We start from the raw sequence: 6,293 nt of genomic DNA, 5'->3' as shown, positions 1-6,293 counted from the left end.
CCTGAACCCATGACATGCTCCAACCACTGAAACCCCTGAACCCCCACCCTGACACCCCCCAAATCCCAACTCCCCTGAACCCATGACCCTCCCATGGAGTCTTAGGTAACTGGTCAATTAGAGTCTTAGGCCATTCCCAGTGCATCCCAGAATGCACTGGGAAGGAGGCCTAAGACTCTGGTTGGCCTAGGTGCCTAAGGCCCCTCCTATGGGCCCCTCCCCAGTGCATTGCACCGGAAAGGGGAAGGCCCACCATTGTGAAAAAGCAGGCTTGCCAGCCGGAGGATATAGGCATCCCTCTGGCTGGCCTTACATCAAAAGGTATGGGGGATTGGGGGGTATCAGAGTGGGGGGTTGGGAGTATTGGTGGTTGGGTCATAGGTTCAGGTGGTTTGGGAGGGTGGGGGTTTGGGAGTATTGATGGTTGGTCATGGGTTTGAGGGGGCCTGCAGGCAGGAGAGAGTTGGCATCCCTCTTGCCAATCATGGTTGGGGGGAGGGGTGCTACAAGGGTTCTGGCAGGAGGGAGTGGGCATCCCTCCTGCCATGGAACTTTGAAGGAAGGTTCTGGCAGAAGGGAGTAGGCATCCCTTCTGCCAGGGTACTTCGAATAGGGGTTCAGGGATTCCAGCAAGAGGGAGTGGGCATCCCTCCTGCCGATGTTGGGAGTCCCCTGCCACAGCCACTCAGGTGATCGTGACAGGGGTATTTTCCCCCTGAGCCAGCAGGACTTCCTGAAGCTTCAACTTCAGGGAGCACTGCTGGCTCAACTGATCAGAGATAAATTCCCCTGTCATGATCAACTTATGGCTGCTGTGGCCTGACTTTAGGATCCCATGGCAGCAAAGATAGGCGGCTGATATGTATGTAGGCCAGGGTTTTCTGGGCGTACATTTCAGCCACCTATCTTGGCTGAATTTAGGCGCGATTCTGTAATCAGTGCTTTTGAGTGATTGACACACAATCGGCAGCTGCTTTTTTAAAATCACCGGCTACAGTGGTATTAGCTCTGATGCTCATAGGAATTCTATGAGCGTTGGAACTAATATTGCCGCAGCCGGCAATATAAAAAACCTAATGCAGCTTTGTAAAGGGGGGGGGGTAATTGGCAAAATACCCTTAATAGCCTCAACAATTGGTAAAATTAATTGGGTGATAGGCACCTGATTCTATAAAAGATAGGCGCCTATAACATGGCCCTTAGTGGCACCTAACGCCTAACGCCAATTAAAACCGCTCTATTTGACAAATTCCTTGCCTAATCAGATGACCTCTCTCAGGTATTCTTTTCCCCATGTTTCTCCAATTTATTATGTAACATCTTTCTTCTTGCATTCTGTAATTCGCTGATTGTCCAGCCTTCTTTCTATGTGAACCACCTAGAAGTCACTTTGACTATGGCGGTATAGAAAAATAAAGTTATTATTATATCTCCTAACTGCTAATTTCCCCCACCAAGGGGGCAATTCTGTAACAGGGAACCTTGAAGGAGTCTTTTCTATAAAGGAGTTTAGGCATGTATGCTCCAGTATAGAATACTAGCCTAACTGAGTATCAACATATCTGACATTTAGGCGTGAGCAGTTACACCAACCATAGAGCTGATATAGTGTTGGTGTCTAAGTGTGGCATATACCTGCTCACAGTATTCTGAAAATTATGTACATAAGTGGGAGCCCTGTCTATGTTCCGTCCTGCCCTCCTTGCACATACATACAATGGGCTCCTTTTACTAAGCTGCGATAAGCACTAGTGCATGCTTATCACAGCTTAAAAGGATGATTTTCTATTTGATGTCATGGAAAGTCCCTCCTTGAGGGCCGCAATCCAGTCGGGTTTTCAGGATTTCCCTAATGAATATGCATTGAAAGCAGTGCACGCACATAGATGTCATGCATATTCATTGGGGAAATCCTGAAAACCCGACTGGATTGCGGCCCTCAAGGAGGGACTTTGAGACCCCTGTGTTAGATCTTTGCATAGATTGTTCATTTTTAAGAAGTTAGGGCCAGATGCACTAAGGGCTCCTTTTACAAAGGTGCGCTACAGGTTTTAGCGCCTCCTTTTAAGCAGGTGGTAATTTTTCAGCTAGCACGCGCTAATCTTGTGCGTGTGCTAAAAACGCTAGTGCACCTTAGTAAAAGGAGCCCTAAATATTTTTCTCCTGGACATCAGACTAGATTTGATTTAAATCAAGTGTATTCACTCTGCAGCCCCTTTCTCTCCCCTTATGCTCCCCCCCATGAATTCTGTTCATCGAGCAATCCCCTCTTATCCATACCCTTCTTCTCCACTGCCAACTCAAGACTCTATGCCTTCTATGTTGCTGCCTGAGTCATTACATCAGGCTATCTCTAGCTGTGCTCAAATCCAAGTGAAAATCCCGCTTTTTCTGAGCTTGCTTTCAACTCCTAACTCCCACTTACTGTAAAATTACCTATGTCCATCTTATAATTCTCTCTGCAAGAAGCCCCCTAACCCCTGATGATGCATCAAAACCGTGGAGGACAAAGGCGCGCCAACAATCCCGCGCTGACATTTGAGCGCAGGAGAAAAGCACGCTGCTGCTTACGCCGCTTTAAGGTGTTCCTTTTTACGGCCTGAGAGTGTGTGGGGGAACCCCCCCAATACGCTTAGAAGTCCTTGTGCTCCTGTGGGGGGGGAGTGTGTGAACCCCCCACTGAAAACAAAAATACGGGAGTTTTAAGTGTACTGGGGGGGTTCCCCCCACCCCCACGGGAGCGCAAGGACTTCTATGTGTAGTCGGGGGTTCCCTCCACACATACCCTCAGACCGTAAAAAGAAACGCCCCAAAGTGGCAGAAGCGGCAGCACGCTTTTCTCCTGCGCTCAAATGTCAGCGCAGGATTGTCAGTGAGCCGTTGTCCTCCGCGCTTTTGACACCCTATCCTAACCCCTATATATCCTGTCTGACTGTCCAAATTACATTGTAACTCTTTAGAGCAGGGTCCATCTACTGCATGTCAAATGTAAAGCGCTGCGTACGCCTTTCAGTGCTATAGAAATAAGTAGTAGTAGTTAAAAGGGCTTATCGTGAGACGCTCTGAGACATCTTGTGTCTTCAAATGTGTGCACGAAAACCATGTGCTAGAAAATTCTAATTTTACTGGGAGGGGCATTTCTAAGCTAATCAGTGCCTCTACATTGCCACATGCAGGTTAGCATGGGATTAGTGGGTGAGCCCTTACTGCAGTGTCTCTCAAACATTTTTTTTTTTAGCTCCGGAACACTAAACAGAGAAAAATGTTTTTTTGTGGCACTTTATAATTGAAATTATAAAAATGCATAACCAACAAAAATTAAATTTGCGAGTTATTTTAAGTAAGCTATGTATGGCTAATTGTAACTAAAGTAGATAAAATAGAATTGCTAATCAATGTAATGGATGTGTTTATTTCTGAGTGAAAATTAATTCAAAAGGTGGCTCAATAGTCAAAGAATTAAAAAAGAAAATATATTTTTTTTAAGTGGCTCGATAGTCGACAAGCAAACACGTATTTCATCATCCACGATTTACAGTTGTTCTCATATTTTAAATCTAGTTTCTGTCAGAACTGAAAATCCAAGTTTGCAAAGATAAGAAGATCCAAACGGTAACAAAGCCTTGATTGCTTTGTTGCTCAAGTTATGATAACTACTGCATAAAAAATAAAATTACTTGCCAATAGTTTCCAAGGACCAATCACGTCGAGGAATTCTTGTCTGGGTGATTATATCCTTACGCACACAGACGCTCATAACATTGACAGATGTGATATACATGCCATCTATTCTTGTGTATACTTATGAAGGGAATTTTTAAAAATTAAAGTAAAATTCTGGAATCTCTCTTGGCACACCCAGCATCTTTTTGGGGCACACAGTTTGAAAGACATTGCCTTACCACCTACAAAACAGATGGTGGTAAAGGCTCAGCAGTAATGTTTGGTAATGGCCATGCTGTAATCATCAGCTTAGTACTGAGACGTACCTCTGCACGGCTTCATTCTGGAGATTACACAAACACTGGATTTTTTTCTTAAGGATTTGTTGCTATGCTCCAGTTTGTTTATCATAATAAGAAACAGTTTGGACCCCTGAGGAAGATGTGTTAATCGAAACACGGACCGTGTTGGGTCCTTGTTTCTTTAGAATATAGATGGACCACTTTTTATACAACGTTCTTTTGACTCAAATAAAGTTCCTGCATCGAGTACGTCAGCTCTGCAGTTTCTTCTTTAGTTCCATGCACTATAGGGCTTCTTTGCACCATAGCTGGAAAACGGCAAACCAGCAATTTTCTAGCTATGGTGCAAAGAAGTCTTATCGTTGCAAAAAGCTGAATAAGGGCAGTTTCTACCGCAGTTTTGTAAAAAGATCCCTATGTAATTAAGAGGGTATTTGCACAATAGTGCTTAAATGGAATGGTGGCATATATATGCTTTTAAGGCCCTCTTTTACCAAGCCAGGCAGGTGAGTGCCAGGCGGAAAATGCTCTGATGCCCATTCAATTCCTATGGGCATTGGAGCATTTCCCGTGTTGGCATGTGCTGTCAGGCTTTATAAAAGGGGGTCTAAGTGTGCACATACACACATAGCTGAACAAATGCAGATTAGGTGCTATTCTATAAACGACACTCTAAGTTGGGCTCCGTTTATAGAATACATATAGTGCTAGGATCCACAGAAAAGTTTTAGGTTTGGGGATTTATACTAAATGAAACCTGGTGTAATTCCCCGTGCCTTAGGCGCAGATGGTTCATAGACAAGTCAGCGAAAGACAAAGGCGCGCACCGACAACTGAGCGCAAGACGGAGGCACGCGCCAAAGAAAATTACAGTTTTTAGGGGCTCCGCGGGGGGTTTTGTTGGGGAGCCCCCCAGTTTACTTAATAGAGATCGCACCGACGTTGTGGGGGGTTTGGGGGGTTGTAACCCTCCACATTTTACTGTAAACTTAACTTTTTCCCTAAAAACAGGGAAAAAATGAAGTTTTCAGTAAAATGTAGGGGGTTACAACCCCCCACACCTCCCACAAAGCAGCGCGATCTCTATTAAATAAAGTGTGGGGGTTCCCCCCCCATGCCTCCCCCATCGGAGCCCTAAAAACAGTAATTTTGTGCAGCACACACCTCCGCGCTGCGCTCAATTGTCTGCGCGCGCAGATCAACATTTTCTGAAACACTGCGCACAAGCAAGTATTTACTTTTATTTCATTTCGTGTACTAATGTTTCCCTGAGTGTGTGTTTCCTGAAAAAAGTTAATGCAGGAGCACTTGCCACCTCCTATTTAGAGCCTCGGTGCTAATTTCCAGCTTAGGCCCCTAACCCAGGGAAATAAACAGCAGGCCTAATTTAGAAACCTCAGTTTCAGGAGCCTAATATTTAGGGGTTCAGTTTTTCAGGGACATTGGCCTCATCATGCCTGAGATCTGAACCAGTCTGTAGTTCCATGACACACTAGGCCATTGGTTTTCACTCTGTCCTCAAGAGCTGCCAACATATCACATTTTCATGATATCTCTAATATGTGAGAAAGAAATTTGCATATTAGGAAAGCTAGTAGGCATTTAAGTCTCTTTCATGGATATTCATTTGGGATATCCTGAAAACCTGATGCATCAGTGACTTTTGGTGACTGGGAGTGTAGACTGTGAACAAGTCTCTACTACAGGGGTGGGCAATTTCTATACACACAGGGCCACCACAGCAAATTAGCAAATGCACCATATAGTTCAATCCCAACAAAACTCAATGTGATGACTGAATGAGCATAAATTATTACCAGAATGGTCTGTTAACTGTGCACTTTTGTCTTTCCAAACAGTTGTTGTGAACATGTCTTGTCCCATTGTTGTATCCCTCAGTGGTTCCACTAACAACAAAACTCTGGTTAATAATGTTTGTGTGGGCCATTTTCTGTGTACTGCATGCTTCCCATCGTCTTGGCACTAAATATCAACAAAACTAAATCCATTTTGTTTAACTGGAAGAAAGAATTATCACTCATAAAACCTTTCTACCTTAATAATATTCCAATTAATTTGATACCCTCAGTTAAAATTCTTGGTATATTGATAGATGAGAAACTTTCATATCATGATCATATTTCCCTCATAGTCAAAAATTGTTTTTATAAACTTCGTCAATTTAGGTCAATTTCCAAATTTCTTACTCCATCCTCTTTAAATATATTAATTCATTCTTTCATAATATCAAAAATTGACTATTGTAATGCCCTATTTCTAAATATTACTAATAAAGAAAAAAGGAGACTTCAGATAATTCAGAACACA

The sequence above is a fragment of the Geotrypetes seraphini genome, chromosome 7, assembly GCF_902459505.1.
Source record: "Geotrypetes seraphini chromosome 7, aGeoSer1.1, whole genome shotgun sequence".
In the NCBI taxonomy this organism is placed as follows: domain Eukaryota; kingdom Metazoa; phylum Chordata; class Amphibia; order Gymnophiona; family Dermophiidae; genus Geotrypetes; species Geotrypetes seraphini.
Note: the sequence above shows the minus strand (reverse complement) of the source record.